A 17,881-nucleotide genomic window follows, 5' to 3' on the forward strand; every position below is an offset into this window, starting at 1 on the left:
TTCAGAGCAAGTTATTTTTGACTACTGTATCGGTCAATCTGACAAAGAAATTAATGTTACCTTGACTTGATAACTATCAACAACACAAATGTAAGAACTGGTTTGTAACGGGTTGTAGCCTAATTTAGCACAATGTGAAGCAGGCCAAATCTGAGGTTCACTATTAGACCTTAAAACAGAAACACCTGCCCCCGCTTTGTCAATACATTCATTGTCTCCACACTGAATGTGTTAACCGGTAGGCTACACACATGTTATGGTGAAATTAGGAAAGAAATAGAATATCACAGATTAGTCCAGTAAAAAAAAAGTTGTTTTACCTTTAAACAGTCGGAACCCGTCTGCTCCTCTGTTAAAAGTGTTGGTTATGGTTTTCCGTCGATGTCTAAAAAGGTTTGTCTTCCTATAAACGGTGCTCTTCACAACTGCCCACGCGGACTATAGGCTTGCTATACGATAGTGACAGAAACAGAAACTGTCCGTGTGAAGTGGAAGGCGAAAAGAAACCGGATTCTTCCCAGTAACTCAGACAGCCACAGCAGCGTGTGAAAATGAGCTCAGTCATGCATGACTGGAAGTTTATCTTTCAAAGACTCTGGTATTTTTAAATGTCATTTGGCAACGACCAGACACTTCAGAACATCAGACACTGCACCGGCACCCGTGCTACACAGTACAGCCACATAGAAAAGGTTCCAGTGTTGTTTGAGCTGCCTAACCCTGCATATAACCCTTAGAGAATAGCTGTCAGCACGGACAAGGTGTGAGCGCCAGACTGCCTGTGGGTGTTTGGCAAGAGGAGGGGCGGCTGTTGTGAGTTTTTTCTCTAGAAGAATAGAAAATAGGCTATTCACTATACAATCTATTTTAGGCTGTAACGTGTTCCTAGCTCTCGCTTTCTGTACGTTTTCTTAGAGAATTTCATTATCTGTAAGTAAAATGTACACGTTTCTATTATGCTCTGTTATTTCCCCAAGGTTATCAGCAGTAGGCTAGCCAACTGTGATATTGTGCCAAGTTAATGTTTAACCATGGGTAACAATTACATGTAGACATTTTGACTTTGACATTTGACATTTTGGCAAGTCACATTTTTTCAATGAAAAACCTTTTCACAAGACTGGGAGAGAGAATGATGTAGAGTCTTCAGCTGTCTGTGTGTCTGTACAAGAGGATGTGCGCACGCGTGCATGGGAAGAAAAAAAAGCTAACAAAGGGATACTTGTCTGATATGTGGAGTGGAAGTATTTGACCGTTTTATTATATGGCTGTTGCCCTCAACGAGATACGGATAAGTCCCATTTCGCTGGTGATGAAAGAAGCCTGCTGATTCTCTGTGGCTTGTTTTTTGGGGGTTGGTATCGGGAATAGGACCATACAGAATACATATAGGCATAGGGGGCTACAGTTGAGAGTCACAACTGGCCGTCCGTCCAGCACTGCATGCACCCTGACACCCCAATAACTGTCCAGCCTACCCCAGGAGTTAAAAAAGGAAGCAGAAATGTGTCACGTCTCCATATGAGAGACAAAGAGGAAGTTTAAACAGACAGTGGTTATGATGGTTGATGATTAGGCTTTTTCACTATTAACTGTGCCAGTCAGTTAAGTAACAACTTCACAATGGTTCCTCAGCGCTCACACACACACACACATGCCTATCATCTGTTCTAGAAGGTCTGTCATTTGTTAAAGAGTTGTAAAACAGTAATGGTCTTTGTGAAATGTTAAAATTGCATGTTGGTGTAGTTTTCGCCGGGAGACCAGTAGGTACTGATGAGTCAGCTCAGCTACAAGCCTTCATAGGTTTGGCGGCCTCTGTCTGGACTCCAACATCCTGCAACTCTGGTTTTCACCTTCAACCTGTCATTAAAAAAACATCCAACACAAATGTGCTTTGCTTTTACTCGCTTGTGAAAATATTGTCTGTCATTTCAAAAAATGCATAAATAAGATGTGAACTTGGTGCTTTCTTTGAACATCATGTCATTTGTAGGAGGTTTCATTCAGTCGTTAATGCTCTGAAGCTCAAAGTTTAAAACATCCCGTATCACCTCAGACAGTATCAGGTAGATTTACCTCGTACACTTGCACACCCACAGCTATGGCTCAAATACAGCAGGTGCCTTGTGCTCCGAGATACTTTTGTTACACTCCTCACAGCCTTTCTCCCTCCCTCACCCCTGGAATACCGTGGCGCCCCAAGGTAATAACACTGATCCATTGTGCCTATGGTTGCACGCACACACACACACACCAGTGGCGGTTCGGGGGGGGGGGGGGGCAGAGGGGGCCAGTGCCCCTGTGACAACAATTTTGGACCCCCTTGTGGCCCCCCTAAATGTGTAGTATATTTTTTTTTATTTACATAACAAATGTTTGCTATCTTCTTTTTTTACATCCGTTATTAGACAGTGGCAACGATGATGATTATGAACATGGTCTTTTGCCCGCTAATTCCTGCAATGCAGTGAAGAAAACGATGACAACAATAACGTCTAATGTAACTGGCCCCTCTAACAGTACAACTGGCCCCAGCTTGGCCCCCCCCAGTTGAAATGGTCTAGAACCGCCACTGACACACACACACACACACACACACACACACAAATGTATCTTAGGTCTTGCCCTATTAAAGATTTGATAGATGCAAACCAAGACACTTGGACTCCCCTTCTCTGAGACCTCCTCTTGTTATTGTCCAAGTCAATGGTTTCATAGCAATTTGGGTGATTTGGGGCCTCAACCACTAACTCCAGTCAATGGTTATAGCACCTAAAACCACACTAAAGCCTCATTCACAGCAAACACAAAGATGTAACAGTATTTTGGACCCGTAATACTGAGTTCACTACACTTTGGTATCACACATTTTTGGCATTTCTGAGTTTATGTGCCCTCATTGTCACCACAGCCCCAATGATGACTACATATGTATGTATTGTAGTTGTTATTCCAGGGTGGTGAACATTGAGACTGGCTGCCTGCCAATGAGGTGCCAGCAGACTTCTTAAAACCACCGCCTGTATCCCTACTCCCACGCATGTTTTGCCTAACTCCTACTACCCACAGTGATAGAATGTGGGGGAAATCCAGGTGGTTGCCTCAAAGGAGAGATAATATCTGTTTATGTGAGAGACTCCACACAGTTACAGGTCATATTGTAGTGTTTCCCAGACTGTAGCCTATGTTCTTCAAAATGTAGTTGAGTGTGTACTGATTATTGGGGGCTGTTTGTATAGTTCCTGGCAGGTGGAGTTAAACAGTCATGTGCTGATAAGAATCTCTTATTTTAGATAGAATGCAAAGACTTCCCCTCTAGTCTACATGATCTGTGTGTAATTTATGATATGTGTCTGGTATGATATGACATTTGAATAAAGAAAGACAATCCTAAATTCTGCTCCAACATGCTTCCAAGCACAGGTTTAAGAATTTCCAATGACAGGTAATTTGATGTTTTCATTAGGTTGCTGACTTTTTTTCTTCTCTTCCATTCTTCCGCCCCTGTTATCTTATTTAAAAGCAGAATAACAATGTTCTTCCCCCTTCCCCACCATCTCCTCTTGAGAATTTCTGTCCTGAGGCAGTAGCTAGCATCTCATTTTCCATGTCTCCCTATCCGTCCTTTCTCCATCATCTGGATATGCCTTGTCTTTCTCTTACATTCTCTCTCTCTCTCCCCACCCCTCTCTCTCCCTCACTCTCTCTCTCCCCCCCTCTCTATGTCTTTCCCCCTTCTCTAGGTTCGTCTGTGTCTGCCCACAGAGGGAAGTAACATTGTAGCTGACTGACTGTCTGGTGTGGTTCGCCCCGTGTTGTGTGTTCAGTGGCATCTCTCACAATACAACCCACTGTAGACAGATGGCAGGGGTTTGGCTTGGGCTGGCAAAGACTTCCCCTGCATTATTAAAACGATTTTAACTGAACAGAGGGACTCACTAGGACCCTGAACGACCCTGCGATTACATAAGGTCCTCATCTGCTGTGTCCTGTCACCAAGGTGACGGGTGGGTGCCCAGGGACTAGCTTGTCAGTGTTGCCTCTCCCCCAGGCTCTCTCTCTGCAGTCAGTCAGACACTGAGCTGCCTCATTACAGCAATTACCATATAGATAGAGCTTGATTAGCCATTGAATGACTCTATCACTTATACTAGAGTACTGTATAATAAAAAAACGAATCTCACAAAATAGTCATATTGATAGGATTTTACTTTGGTCCTTATGATAAAGGAGTAATTACATCCCAATGCTATGGTTTATGGCTACTGAGTAGTGTGTATATTTCAGAACCATCGGACCCGGAGGAAGATGTAAGAACGTGAGGAGACCAGCTCTGTTGCTAGTAAGAGAGTAAAGTCTACATGATTACAGAGTAAACATGCAAAGGTTTCCATTATATCACTCCATACTTACTCACTCACTCACTGAACTCATTTCCTCATCTTTCCCAGCTGCCTCACTGTAGTATGCTGTTTAGTTAGGTTATATGGCCTTTCTAGGGAGTTTTTCCTAGCCACCGTGCTTCTACACCTGCATTGCTTGCTGTTTGGGGTTTTAGGCTGGGTTTCTGTACAGCACTTCGAGATATTAGCTGATGTACGAAGGGCTATATAAAATAAACTTGATTGATTGATTGATGAAAAACATTCCATTCTGTGCTTAACTGATCAATTATCAATTATGTTCATTTCCCTGGCCTTACTTGATAAGGATCCTGACACCCCTTACAAAAAAACTTGTGGAAAAACATGTTTTCAGATCTGTGTGAAGATACACATGTAAATTTTTTCATGTGTTTTTTCCTCATTTGAAAAATAAATTCCCCACACATTTATTTTTCATATGATAATTTTTGACCAATTCCATTTACATCTGGTGTCCCATCTAGGGACAACCCTGCTTAGCTTCAGAGGCAAACCAGCAGTGGGATGCAAATTGCTATGTTGCTGGAATTAATATGCCAGAACTTACACCTGGAGAAAAGGCAGCGAATGCAAAGGCCAGGGTAACATAACCAAAGATAGGGAAATTTGCAGGGAAGAGGAACGTGTTTTATTTAATTGCGTTTTCATTAAAAAAAAATAACTGAAAAAAAAATTCTGGCATTTACAATTCATTTGCTCTGGCATTTAAAAATGATTTCCTTGCAATATGTTTTTTTGCTATCAATACTTTGGGGTTTATCTTTGTATTTCTTTCAATATCATTATTTTTGTTTGCAATACTAAGAATTTTGTTCTCGACTTCTGAGGCTTTGCTTGATATTAATGCCACAAAAGTTACTCAATCACAAGAGGATTGCACCATATAATAACACTATTACTCTATTAAAGGTGTTTAAAGAGGCAATCCTTAATTTAAACATTAACACAGTTTTGGTAAAAAGCTGAGGGTGGGGGCTGGAGAAATACAACCACTCTCAAATCCATAGACTATGCTATGGATGCAAGGACTAACCATCTATGATATCAAAAGTATAGAATCGTGGAAAATCTCACTTTCACATGTGGAATTGTAAGTTTACATGTGATAAACAAGCAGATGTGAAAATCAAATTTATTTCAATTTGTTTCATATGTGAAAAACTTTTCATATCTAAAAAAAACAAGTTCACATGTGATTGATAGATTTTTACATGTGGAGGTTTCTTACATGTTAACATGCAAATTAGATTTTTTTTCATGTGGAGTTATACATGTGAAAAGGCAAATGTGATTTTCACATGTGCAACTATATCTTGGACTTTCTGAAGGGCCGCCCCCTGGTGGTGAGGGTATCCAACAACACATCTGCCATGCTGACCCTCAACACTGGGGACCCTCAGGGTTGTGTGCTTAGTCCCCTCCTGTACTGCCTGTTCCCCCACGAGTCCAACACCATCATCAGGCTTCAGGTAGGACCCAGATGCAGACAGTGTCTAAGAAACAAAATGTTATTTTTAGTACAGGGGCAGGCAAATGACTGGTTAAAGGCAGGCAGAGGTCAGTAATCTAGAGAGTGTGCAAAAGGTCCAGAATGGCAGGCAGTCTCAGGGTCAGGGCAGGCAGGGGTCAATAATCAAATCAAACTTTGTCACATGCCCCGAATACAACAAGTGTAGACTTAACCGTGAAATGCTTACTTACAAGCCCTTAACCAACAGTGCAGTTCAAGAAGAAGAAAATATTTACCAAGTAGACTAAAATAAAAATGAATAATAAAAAGTAACACAATAAGAATAACAATAACGAGGCTATATACAGGGGGCACGAGTACCGAGTCAGTGTGCAGGGGTACAGGCTAGTTGAGGTAATCTGTGCATGTAGGTGGGGGCGAAGTGACTATGCATAGGTAACAAACAAATAGCGAGTAGCAGCGGTGTACAAAAGGGGGGGGGGGGGGGGGGGGGGGTCAATGTAAATTGTCTAGTGGCGATTTTATGAATTGTTCAGCAGTCTTATGGCTTGGGGATAGAAGCTGTTGAGGAGCCTTTTTGTCCTAGACTTGACGCTCCGGTACCGCTTGCTGTACGGTAGCAGAGAAAACAGTCTCTGGAATCTCTGACAATTTTATGGGCTTTCATCTGACACCGCCTATTATATAGCTCCTGGATGGCAGGAAGCTTAGCCCCAGTGATGTACTGGTCCGCTCGCACTACCCTCTGTAGTGTCTTACGGTCAGATGCCGAGCAGTTGCCATACCAGGCGGTGATGCAACCGGTCAGGATGCTCTCGATGGTGCAGCTGTAGAACCTTTTGAGGATCTGGGGAGCCATGCCAAATCTTTTCAGTCTCCTGAGGGGGAAAAGGTTTTGTCGTGCCCTCTTCACAACTGTCTTGGTATGTTTGGACCATGATAGTTCGTTGGTGATGTGGACAACAAGAAACTTGAAACTCTCAACCCGCTCCACTACAGCCTCGTCGATGTTAAGGGGGGCCTGTTCAGCCCACCTTTTCCTTTAGTCCACGATCAGCTCCTTTGTCTTGCTCACATTGAGGGAGAGGTTGTTGTCCTGGCACCACACTGCCAGTTCTCTGATCTCCTCCCTATAGGCCGTCTCATCATTGTCGGTAATCAGGCCTACTACTGTTGTGTCGTCAGCAAACTTAATGATGGTGTTGGAGTCGTGTTTGGCCACGCAGTCGTGGGTGAACAGGGAATACAGGAGGGGACTAAGTACACACCCCTGAGGGGCCCCAGTGTTAAGGATCAGTGTGGCAGACGTGTTGTTGCCTACTCTTACTACTTGGGTGCGGCCTGTCAGGAAGTTAAGGATCCAGTTGCAGAGGGAGGTGTTTAGTTCCAGAGTTCTTAGCTTAGTGATGAGCTTCAAATGCACTATGGTGTTGAACGCTGAGCTGTAGTCAATGAACAGCATTCTCACATACAGTAGGTGTTCCTTTTGTCCAGGTGAGAAATGGCAGTATGGAGTGCGATTGAGATTGCGTCATCTGTGGATCTGTTGGGGCGGTATGTGAATTGGAGTGCGTCTAGGGTGTCCGGGATGCTGTTGATGTGAGCCATGACCAGCCTTTCAAAGCACTTCATGGCTACCGACGTGAGTGCCACGGGGCGGTAATTTAGGCAGGTTACCTTCACTTCCTTGGGCACAGGGACTATGGTGGTCTGCTTGAAACATGTGGTATTACAGACTCGGTCAGGGAGAGGTTGAAAATGTCAGTTTAGACACTTGACAGTTGGTCTGTGCATGCTTTGAGTACACATCCTGGTAAACCGTCTGGCCCAGCAGCTTTGTGAATGTTGACCTGTATAAAGGTTTTGTTCACATCGGCTACCGAGAGCGTTATCACACAGTCATCCAGAACAGCTGGTGCTCCCATGCATGCTTCAGTGTTGCTTGCCTCGAAGCGAGCATAAAAGGCACTTAGCTCGTCTGGTAGGCTCGCGTCACTGGGCAGCTCGTGTCTGGGTTTCCCTTTGTAGTCCATAATAGTTTTGAAGCCCTGCCACATCCGACGAGCGTCAGAGCCGGTGTAGTAGGATTCAATCTTAATCCTGTATTGACGGTTTGCTTGTTTGATGGTTCGTCTGAGGGCATTGCAGGATTTCTTATAAGCGTCTGGATTAGTCTCCCGCTCCTTGAAAGCAGCAACTCTAGCCTTTAGCTCGATGCGGATGTTGCCTGTAATCCATGGCTTCTGGTTGGGATATGTACGTACAGTCACTGTGGTGGGGCAAGGTATAGAACGGCAGGCATGCTCAGGGTCAGACCAGGCAGAGTGATCAAAACCGTGAAGGACAAGAAAACAGGAGCAGAGGAACAAACCATGGTAGGTTTCACAAAACAAAACAAACTTGCTACAGACAAATAGAGAACACAGGTATAAATACACAGAGGATAATGGGGAAGATGGGCGACACCTGGAGGGGGTGGAGACAAGCACAAAGACAGGTGAAACAGATCAGGGTGTGACAGCATCATTAAGTTTGCAGATTACATGATGGTGGTAGGCCTGATCACCAATGACAATGAGACAGCATATAGGGAGGAGGTACGATACCTTGGCAGTGTGGTGCCAGGACAACAACCTCTTCCTCAACATCAGCAAGACAAAGGAGCTGAAAACGGACGGCCGGAGGGAAACGGAGAGTCGAGCACACCTCCATTCAGGAAATGGAGGGTTGAGCATGCCCCCATTCACATCAACGGGCTGTAGTGGAGCAGGTCGAGCGTTTCAAGTTCTTCGGTGTCCACATCACTAAGGATCTATCATGGTCCACACACACCAACATAGTCAGCTTAGTGGTTACAGCATCGGACCAGTAACAGAAAAGTCGCTGGTTCGAATACCCTAGCCGACAAGTTGATAAATCTGTAGATGTGCTCTTGAGCCAGGCACTTAACCCTAACTTTCTCCAGGGTGACCCTGTAAAACAACACATGCACCTATCTGGTGTATGTGACAATAAAAACTGAAAAGATTTGGCATGGGCCTTCAGAGTTCTACAGCTGCACCATTGAGAGCATCTTGACTGGCTGCATCACCTCTTGGTATGGAAACTGCTTGGCATCCGAACGCAAGGCGCTACAGAGGGTAGTGCGTATGGCCAAGTACATCACTGGGGCAAAGCTCCTGGCCATCCAGGACCTCTATGCCAGGCGGTGTCTGAAGAAGGCCCTAAAAATTGTCATAGACTCCAGCCACCCAAGTCTTAGACTGTTTTCTCTGCTACTGCACGGCGAGCGGTACCGATACACCAAATCTGGAACCAACATGACCCTGAACAGCTTCTACCCCCAAGCCATATGACTGCTAAATAGTTGAAGTAGTTAACCAAATAGCTACTTGGACTATCTGCTAGACCATTTTTGACTCATCACATACGCTGCTGCTACGGTTTATTATCTATCCTGTTGCCTAGTCACTTTATTCCTAGTTATATGTACATACTGTATCTTCCTCAATTACCTCGTACCCCTGCACATCGACTCTGTACTGGTTCCCCGTGTATACAGAAAAGTTATCATCACTCATTGTGTATTTATTATTACTTTTATTATTACGTGTTATTACTTTTCTGTTATTTCTATATTTTCTTTCTTTCTGCATTGTTGGGAAAGGCCCGTAAGTAAGCATTTCACTGTTAGTCTACACCTGTTGTTCACAAAGCATGTGACGAATACAATTGTATTTTACGTGTTATTCTCCTCACGTGAAAAATGTAATGCATATGAAAATATGGTTTCACATGTCAAATTTAAGCTCAACGTGTCAAAACAGATATTTCACATGTGAAAATGCAAATTTGACGTGTTTTTTGTAAGGGACATCAATTTTACAGGAAGTCACATGGGGTAGAGGGGGATGGGGAGGCAGAATAATTGATCTAAATGTAAAGTCTTTGTGCCTTAATAAAATACATTCTTTCTGATTCAGCTGGGATTTAATCTCTTTTTGGTCAGTGTGTATCACCTCTGACCTCCTCCTCCCCTTGCATCCCCTCAGCATTTCCTCCCAATCATATCGGTGTGATCAGGCGTGTGTCTGACTTTGATTATTTCCGTTCTCATATGATAGTGAAAGAGTAGAAATGTGTTTAAATCATCCTTAACAGTCAAATAAATTGTATGTTTCAAGTTTAACTTGAACCCTCAATATGTAATGGGAATATTGTTCCTCATTACAAACAAATCATTGTGACTCAGATGTTACTGGATATTGCTCATCATACTAGGTAGGGGCACTGAGTCATTTCATGGTTTTCTAATGTGAACACAGCACCATTGAGAATGTTTCAGTACCAGATATGACGTATTCTTGGCTGGTTTTCATACTTTCATACATTATAGACTTTAAAAGATTGCCTCAGATTAACCTCCGACCCTAGAAACAGTATTGAGGTGTCGACTGTATGTGTGTCTACACCAGGCCTGGGCAATTATTTTCCATGGAGGGCCACATTAGAATATATTTTTGCCATCGCGGCGAGAATCATATTACAGGATTATACATCATGTGTATGACTGTGTTGACAGAAATATCTACTGTAAATCACGTCCAGATATGATACTTATTTTACTTTTTTAACAAGCACAGAAATAAACCACATCCATGTTCTACTTTTGGTAGGTATTTTCATTATTAAACAGGCAATGAACTACACGGAGGGAAAAGTACACTGTGCATTCAGCACCACGGACAGAACTCTTGTTAACGGGTATGCACAAAAACACAAGAAAGAGAGAGAGCTCAACATTACATTTAAACTACTCAATCAGTGTGAGGAGTGAAGTCTCTGATGGGCATTGACTAGAGCAGTGAAGTCAGATATAGTTTCTGACGTCGCTATGCGCAGGATTGCTGAGAGGTGAGAGTCAGTAAGAGATGATCTATGCCTTGACGTGTTATATTTCCTCACTGAAAATGTCTGTTCGCATACATAGGTTGACCCAAACAATACAAACATCTTCTGAGCATGACTCCTAATCTTTGGAAAGTTTTGTTCATTGCATAGAACCTCGTCAGTGACATTGTTTAGAATAGTTCTCCAGTCACTGCATCAGACTGAAGATAGATAAGCACCAGTTGCAGGTCAGTGGGAGCGTTATCCACATTGAAGGTGAAAGGAGATGAAACCAATTTCCAACACTTTGAAATTCTCCAAATGACGAGAAAACGTACTGTTCAACGCACGCAGCAGCGTTGTATACTTCTCCCGTTGGTCATCTGATAGGGAACAGACTAGTATTGTCGGAAGGTGGGTGAGATTGTTGGCTTCTACTTGGCGGGTCAGGAGGCGTAATTTTCCCTTGAAGGCTTTGACAAGGCTGTACATCTGATGTGCAAAAAGGCCCTTCCCTTGTAGTTTGAGGGCCATGATGTCCACGGTGAAGGCAAAATCAGCCAACCATTCTTTATCTTGCAGTTGAGGGAAATCCACATATTTTCCTTTCATTTGCAAAAACTCAGCAATCTGGTCCCACACCCTTTTAAGCACCTTCCCCAAACTCAGCCATCTCACGTTTGTGTGGTAGGGGAGATCTTCATGACCTGACTGTCTCTTCCAACAGTGAGACAAACTGCCTGTGGTTTAAAGATTTTGCTCTTATGAAGTTTACCACTTTAGTGACTGTATCCACAACATGTCTCATTTTCAGAACACATTGAAAGAGCATCTCCTGATGAATAATACAATGCAGGAAAATAATTTTCTGATCTGGGTTCAGCTCAGCTACTTGATCTTGTATCCTTTTCAAAAGGCCAATGTTTTTTCCTGTCAAGTTTGGGCACCCATCATTGGTCACACTGGACAACATTTCAAAACTCAGTCCCAGCTTTGCCACACACTTATTAACCTCCTCCAATAAATATTTCCTTGTGGTTGTGCTCTTCATTGACTACACTGAAGCAAGCTCCTCTGTAATTTCCAAGTCTGTGGTTATGCCTCATAAGAATATCAAGAACTGTGCCGTGTCACGTGCATCACTGCTCTCATCCAGGGCCAAGGAGAAATAGGTGAAATCCTTTACCTTGTCTTTCAACTGTTGTTTCATATTCTTTGCAATGTCCTCAACACGCCGTGTCACTGTTATTCTTGACAGGTAAACATTATCTTTCTTTTCGGGGAAAAGGATTGCTGCGGAGTCAATTAAACATTCTTCAATGAATTCGCCCTCAGCGAATGCCTTGCTATGTTTAGCTATTTTGTGGGACAGTACATTGCTAGCTCTCGCAATTCCGTCGTTTGCTGAATGCAGTTTTGTGAAAAGTCCTTTGTGCTTTTGCAACTGAGAAAGCAACTCTATCGATGCCCTTGCCCTCTGCTCAGAAGACATATTCCTATATTTCTCTGCATACTTCGTCTGGATGTGTCGGGACAAATTGTAGTCTTTCAAGACAGCGATGCTCTCTTTGCACACTAAGGACACATATTTCCCTGATACCTCAATAAAGAAATATTTCGATGTCCACTCTTGCTGGAACACCCTACATTCATTGTCAACTTTCCTATTTATACGTGCCTTCAAAATAAATGTCCCGCAAGCGTTGGGAGTTAAATCATTACACAAAGGCGAGTATTCATTGGGCTTTTAATTTGAATAGCAAATACGTTTTTCAAAATTTTACTATCGCAAATTATTTATGTGAACTGAGCATGATTCCTCAGGCCGTATTGAATCAGGTCGCCGGCCTCATACGGCCCCCGGACCGGCCTTTGCCCAGGCCTGGTCTACACAGTGAACGAAGCAATTGCACTGAGGCTGCAGTGAACTTGAATATATAGTGCCACGTTTGGACAAAATGCATATTGCATGTAATTAACTATGGAAAGCACAGAGATCAACATTCCACATAAGGCTTGTCTACTGTTATTTGATTTATATGTTTATATAGTCCTACCCTACAGTGTGTTTGTAGGTAAAGCACAGCTGACAGATGTGGTGTCCAGTGATACAGAGGAAGGAGAGCAAAATTCCAGGTCCCACAGGATGGGAAAGAGTTGATTGTGCAGAAAGTGATTATTTTATTATCTGCAAAACCATATTCCTCCAGTTTCTCACATTCCAAACATGGCCTACATAAGAGAGCTCCGTCTCTCTGCACATTCAACATCCTCTTTGAAGTTAAAGCTGAGAGAGAGAGAGATTTCAAACACAGCTTTTCCCCTGCAAGACAGAAGAAAGAGGGATGGTGTGGAACATTTGAGAACAGAGTAATTGATGTGACAGCATATGCACTCTGATACACTGACTCACAGTCAGATACTGTATAATGCTGGGCCAATTGTGCGCCGCCCTATGGGACTCCCGGTCACAGCCCGCTGTGACACAGCCGGGGATCAAACCCAGGTTTGTAGTGACACCTCAAGCACTGCAATGCAGTGCCTTAGACCGCTGCGCCACTCGGGAGGCCCAGTGACTTCCTATTTTATGCCCCAATTCTGCAATACTGGTATAAAGTGAACTAAAGTGAACTGGGTGGGGAGCAGAATCTAAGTTTGTTAGCTAGCCCTGGAAAGTCCCTGTACTCTGCTGTAGATCTGTGTGAATTATTTTTGTGTGGTCTCTCGGGAATCCTTGTTGAAGTGTACACCACCACCACGTTGATCCAAACAACTCAGAGGCTTCTTTCTACGCGCTCTACTTTGAGGTGTCCCCTCTACTTACACTCTCTCTCTTACTCTCTCTCTATCTGCCCCCTCTCTCTCCTCTGCATGTCCCTCCTCTTCTTGGATGTCTCCCTGCTGTGGCTGGGCAGAGCTTCAGTGAAAGTTTCCTGGCTTTGAAAACCTACTCCAGGGCTCCACAATGTGAAGTAGCATTCATTTGTTTTCTTTGGAAGCGATCTGTGCATGCCTTTTTGCATTGCTTTGTGTGTGCTTGTTTGTGTGTGTGTACTCTGTGTGTATGTTTTTCAAGCCATACGATTGCTGAACAGCTAAACGAATCAAATGGCCATCCAGACTATTTACATTAACAGCTACTAGCTGTTTGTTATCTATGCATAGTCACTTTACAAATTACCTCGACAACCTGTACCCCCGCACATTGGCTTGGTACGGTTACCCCTGTATATAGCCCTGTTAATGTTATGTACTTTTCTCTCTTTTTTAAAAAACTTTAGTTTATTTAGTAAATATTTTATTAACTCTATTTCTTGATCTGCATTGTTGGTTAAGGGCTTGTAAGTAAGCATTTCACCGTAAGGTCTACACCTGAGCATGTGACAAACAACATTTGATTTGATATGTTTGAGTAAGTAAGAGTGTGGGTGGAATATTCACTCATGTACACGTGATGATGACTCCTCCTGTGGTTTGTATGACTTCTTTTATGAACCAGATATACAGAAGACATGCTGATCTTTCAGCACAGCGAGCCCCAGAGACTAGCTGCTGGACTGGAGAAGAACAGGAGGAAAAACCCCTGGCCCCATTTACCCTTCCCTCCCTCTCCGCCTAGCCCCATCCTGCTCCACACTGTATGAACTAGGCCCGTGCTGATGTGCTCGACTGAAAGTGCGATTGTATTACATGCGTTTTCCCAAACATCTGAGAGAGCTGCTGGCTGTGCCGCGGTAGGCAGGGGAGAACAAGAAAGACTCTTTCGTCCTATCTTGCTGTTCACAGGGTTCTTCCTTTCTTGCTGTTCACGGGGTATACTAGGCTCTCTGCCTGAAGAATCCCCTGCTTGATTTGTGTGGATGGTCTTCTCCCGTCCCTGGTTCAAAGCTGATGACTGAATAGAAGTGACAGAGCAATTGTATGTCCTGTTATGTTTTACATGTTGCTGATGTAAATTAATAATGCACATACTTCCTGTACAGTCCAGCCGAGACTTGAAAAAAACCGAAAATCAGCCAGGCAAACAAAACGTAGGTAAATTGAGTAGCAACGCGAACCAGTAGTAAAAATGGGTTAGAAAAAGGAGGCACTCCCCCTTTCATAATTTCTATCAGTGTCCTAGTTTCAGAGTTTTGAACAATGTGTTTCCCCTTGCCCATACCATCTCAAATTCAAAACCTCAGTCCCCCCACCCAGACCACAGATATGTGAGTCACCTGGCTGTGTTGTGTCTGAGAGGAAACCCCAAAGGAAGTGACCTCATTATCAGCTATTACCAGTTATCCTGAGAGGGCCTGTGTGGGGGGGCTGCTCGGCTCCCTAGGGAACATGGGAGAGAGTGCTGTGAGAGAGCAGTGCAGTCAGAGTGCCCACTACAGTGCACATGTCATTCTGTCTTTGGCCTCCATATTGTTGAACCCGTCTCTGAAGCATTATTCGCCACCCCCTCTTCCCCCACAGGGTGAAGAAAAGCTGCAATTGTTATAACAGATAACAGTTAGACAGGATTATACATAACAAAATGAAATCGTTGATTTGAAAGGGTGTGCCTCTTTCCGTCACTTACATTCTCACCTCGTCCTTGACCTCTAACCCCAGGTACGCTCAATATCACACCTTATAGGTAGAGTCAGGTGTTTTTCCTGACCACTTGACCCAACCAGGAACACGCTAATATTCTAGTATAGTGTAATAGAGGCTAGTATCCTCTTTGCATTACTCATGGAATAGATTTCTGCGAAATATTAAACACTCCTCTTAAATTGATACAATACTTTTCCGGCAGGGGTTTCATAGTCTCTCCTCAGTCCCTCTGGTTTCATTTACCCTCTCTCTGTCTCCCTGGGAGGGGGTGCAGACCACTCCACACTGATGGACAGGCTCCCACAGACAATGATAGACTAGGGAGAGAGAGTTACTTTGGCACCAGGCCCTGTCTCTGTACTGCAGAGTTTGTGCACAGAGTAATCCACGCCTGCCATCATCAATCAACTGAAGCATTTTTTGTGTGGATTTAGCACCCTGGTAAGTGTTATCTCAATGGATACGCCCAATTTTTGGGGTAATTTAAGATCTAACAGTTTGGTAGAGATATATGTTACATCCATTGAGAGAGTGCATAATGTGTCGAAATGTTAGCATCACTTCATGTGTTTGCCACAAATGTTCTGGAGAACGGAGATCACGTACATCATTTATCAAAGGAAGATGTTTGAGTTCCAACAGTGCAGCTGATGTAACGCACTGAAAAACCAATTACTGGTGAGAAAGCACACACGCCATAGAGGTTTTGCTCTGTGAAGTTGTAGCCTACATAAAGCGAGAAAGCTTGGATCCTCTTCCTTAAATTTTTTTTTAAAGAAAAACACATTTAATCTGCATTGTTTTCTTTGATATGTAATAGACATTTGGAATTCAGTGAAACGTGTTACAGTTACATTGGCTGTTTATTTAACCATGGATATGATTATATAATCAAGGCTATTCTTCCCATACTTCAAGAGGTAGGCTACAGATATTCACAGTTGGCTGCATTATGTCCTTACTTATTGTCTCTTATCTCCCTGACAGTGTAACAAAGTATCCCTGACTCATGAGTACAATGTTGCAAAATGTGAGTGATACAGTTACTCTGCTAATGAAAAAGGACGGAATTAAACGGTTTACAACCTTTGCACACGTTTGTGATTTATGCCCAATCAAAGTGTGAATGCACAATTCGATTGGCCTTTTCAGCAACTTCTCAAGCTGTCAGTAGGCTAGATGGATGGTTTCAAAGAGCCCGTGTTTGGCACCGCCCTCATCTCCAAGTCCCACCCTTTTCGCTTCCCCACTCCGCTAACGAACCTCCAATTCCCAAGGAAAAATTCCTGTAGGAAGAATGACGTGAAGACTATCGAAGAGAGAATAGCGACTTCTACCCAGCACATATCGCATCAAGTGGCATTTAGAATAAGCTGGAATTGTGCCATCATAAAGGTATGTGCATATATGTATTTTTTATTCTGCTGTGGACAGCTAGTTTCACTTGAAAGCCACAGCTTGCTTGCTGTGGGGTGTCAAATGACAGACAACACGGTCGAATTCCATGCAGGAAAGCCCAGTCTGATCCCTTTCTGTCCTTGTGTGTGCATGGACATTATTCAACATTCGTGAATAAATATAATACAGACGTCTGTCTGTATGTTGACTAACTTGACAATGTTTATACATTGTTGCTCGCTTTTACTACAGAATCACCACACCATGAAGTTGATATAATGGAATCATTTTTTCGTCACTCCACCTAGCTTGCTATTAGTATTGTAGCTGTCAGGGGTGAATTATTCTCTGTTTAAATTGACCGTAATTTCCCCTGTGAAATGGCCTTGCTTATTGAACTGCAATGACGCACTTATAACTCGTTTTTAACGAGGCGCGTGTGTTACAATCTCACAACAAAGTTGTGATTGATACTGTACCTCTTATTGAAGAAACAATCAGTACACTACAGTATTTGCTACGACAAGTTTAGAGGACTGTTGAACGAGACCGCTGAATAATATAGGTTAGTGGAATGACACATTTTTGACATTCAGTGGCATCATTCTTGGTGAATCCATCTGCTGAAAGTATTGTGCCATCATTGTTGTCGCAGCACTAACTCTACTGTGTTAACATCAGCATGGAAGTTAGTTAGTTCTACAGGACTGGAAATCTTTGCATGATCTTTTTCTAAATATAAATTTGTCTAGGCCTACTTTGTTGAAAATTCCATTGTTACACGGCTTGCATGCAACTTCTCCCTTCTTTTTAGTTGTTTTTGTTTGTAATGAATGGGTGTTTCCCAGAAGATGATGCCAGCTCTGTAGCCTACTATTCTGTAAAATCGTATTTTAGGGTACTGCATTACATGTTTTTGTTATATTTTCGATAATACTGTGAAAGTGACATTGAATGAACGGGGACATGCTTATTATGGTTTGTTTTCAAGTGAACTCTATTCCTCTTTCTATCCTCTCTCGTTCATCCAGCTCAGCTGTCATTCCCTCGTCTCTTCACCCCTTCACAAACATACCGAGCGGTTTTGATTGAATAGACATAGCCTTTGGGT

General features: G+C 43.1%; 1 protein-coding gene across 1 annotated transcript in view; it reads left to right on the top strand.

Moving 5' to 3' along the window:
- Positions 1 to 16,647: 16,647 nt before the first annotated feature.
- The window catches only part of LOC120055896 (coiled-coil domain-containing protein 102A), a 70,290-nt gene continuing 69,056 nt past the window's right edge, over positions 16,648 to 17,881 (top strand). The window contains exon 1 of the mRNA XM_039003939.1: positions 16,648 to 16,767. The gene's annotated coding sequence lies outside the window, so the exon portion shown is untranslated. The remainder of the gene's footprint in view (positions 16,768 to 17,881) is intronic.

Source organism: Salvelinus namaycush, chromosome 1, assembly GCF_016432855.1.
Source record: "Salvelinus namaycush isolate Seneca chromosome 1, SaNama_1.0, whole genome shotgun sequence".
Taxonomy (NCBI): Eukaryota; Metazoa; Chordata; class Actinopteri; order Salmoniformes; family Salmonidae; genus Salvelinus; species Salvelinus namaycush.